Source organism: Penaeus chinensis, chromosome 19, assembly GCF_019202785.1.
Source record: "Penaeus chinensis breed Huanghai No. 1 chromosome 19, ASM1920278v2, whole genome shotgun sequence".
Taxonomy (NCBI): domain Eukaryota; kingdom Metazoa; phylum Arthropoda; class Malacostraca; order Decapoda; family Penaeidae; genus Penaeus; species Penaeus chinensis.
Window position 1 is genome coordinate 37,791,409 of NC_061837.1, and position 2,500 is coordinate 37,793,908.

The following is a 2,500-nucleotide window of genomic DNA, read 5'->3' on the forward strand; positions in this document are numbered from 1 at the left end:
CAAATTGGAAACATTTTATATTGCTTTCTTCTTAATGTGTTACTTTAAATAACACAAAATATTGATATAACAAACAAACAAAAAATGAAAACGGTATCAAGCTGAACTCCTGCACCTTGTAAGCATTATTCATCAAAAGGAAATGTAACCAACACTTGCTGTACTTCCTGTTTCCGGTTACCCTTCATATGCAATGTCAAGTACATTTGCTGTCAACACGGTACCAATGTATACCCACTAGCTACTGAGTAAAACCGAAAAATCACCTTGAAGCATTATGGGGAAAACGAGGATTTACATTCTATAAAGGCTTGTGGTGTCTTAAAAAGATGAGTTGATTATATTACAAAATTACGATACATTTAGAGAATACAGTACTTGTCGCGACTAATTTTCTACTATGCTTTTGTTATAAATGTACTTAGTTCCATTTCTTGTTATGTTATTGTTATGATTACGTGTGGACAACTAAAGCAAAAATTATGATAATAAACAAATTGATAAAAAATAATAACAAAAATAATTTGGTGTTGATCATAATTTCGCACTACATGTCTTCTTCGTCTGTGTGTCCCGTAACTTTCAAATTACTCGAAATCCACGGCACCGAACCCAGATTTTACTGCCATGTTATTTGCTTTTGTCCCTTGTTACAAAAGAACTACAATGACTATTGACTTTGCCTGAATTGCAGAATCTTTATATGTGAAGTGTTAAGCTTTTAAGTTTTTTTATATATATCAGAGTACCCATATAGTTACTGAGAGTTCAGCCAACACAATGGAAGCGTCTAGTATAGTTAATATACATAATATACAATATAATATACTGAAATAAAACCAGCAGTTTTACTTAGTATTAGAGCTTCGTATTAATTTGTATTGAATACCGATATTAAAGCCCTTTTCATATCAAAAATTCTCATTATTCCTCAATAATCAACAGAATCTCAAATACCTTTGCCAGTTATCCTTACATCACAAAATCATCGAATGCAGAAACACGTCCATACTAATGATGCAACCAACGACTTACCCTTCTATTCAGTACATCTCTCGCCATTCACATCAGCTACGTAAAGTGTCATAGGACTTTACACAACTGTCGCCGCGAAAGCTATGGATCATGTTCGTTAACGATCGTTAGCAAATGTCAGACTCTATAAACAATAGTTGAACCTAGATAACCGTATTTGATCCTAGTCGGTGTGTGAAATAGTTTAGTGTCTGCTCTTCTATGCCAGCCAGTGATCTAGTGTAGATTGGGCTATAAATGACATGTTTGTACATTGGTGAAGCGGTATTGTGCGTAGCTGTTAGGAGGGATTTTAAGCTAAACAGAGAGGGATTAGTCCTCAAGGAGAAGAATAAATTGAGAGAAACTAAGAGATAGAGTAAAGACAGAGAAAGGAGAAAGAAAGAAAACAGGAAGAGAACGACAGAGGAATGTGTTTTGTTTCTACCATTGTTTTGCCAGACATGCTGTTATTTTTCTGTCTCTCAGTTGGAATGCTTATTATTTGTTTACGAGGAAAACGCTATCACTTCCGTGAACAACTCATATGCAAATTTTCCTTATAATCTGTTATGAATTGTCAACCGTTAAGCCAACTCATTTCTAGCTAGTGCATTGATATCATTTTTTTTAAAAATGGATCTGTGATATTTTGAGCTACTTGTTATACTTGCTATAGGTGCAATGCCGCATATACCAATAATGACAAAATAAGTGAATAGGTAGAAATAACTAACCGGTATATAATCTCTCTCTTTCTCTTGTTATTATTATTAATATTATTATTACCATTTTATTGTTGCTTCTGTTATCACTGTTGTTGTCATTATTATTATCAATACTATCATTGTCACCATCATCTATATTACTATTATTATTATTATCATTATTATGATTAATCTCTCTCTCTCTCTCTCTCTCTCTCTCTCTCTCTCTCTCTCTCTCTCTCTCTCTCTCTCTCTATCTCTCTCTCTCTCTCTCTCTCTCTCTCTCTCTCTCTCTCTCCCTCTCCCTCCCCCCCTCTCTCTCTCTCTCTCTCTCTCTCTCTCTCTCTCTCTCTCTCTCTCTCTCTCTCTCATTCTTCTCCTCTCTCTCTCTCACACTATTATTATTATTATTATTATTACTATTATCATTATTATAATTATTATTATTTCCATTATTCATATTCTCATGTACCATCTTCATTATCATCATCACGATCATTACCATTCTCATTATCGTTATCATTATCATTATCATTAATATTTTCATTATTATTATTATTATTATTTTATCTCTTGAGGAAGTCGCTTTTGCTTCATTTCATTTTCAAATATTCAAAAGTGCCCTTATTTTTCCGACATTTATACAGGACCTACGATACACTGTAAGTAGTTTTAAAAAATAAGATAACATAGAATTAAGTAGCTGTTGCTCTGAGGCTAAGATTAATACCCTACTCCCATCATCCAATTAAAACTTTTAGTAAATTTAGGGCCTAGCT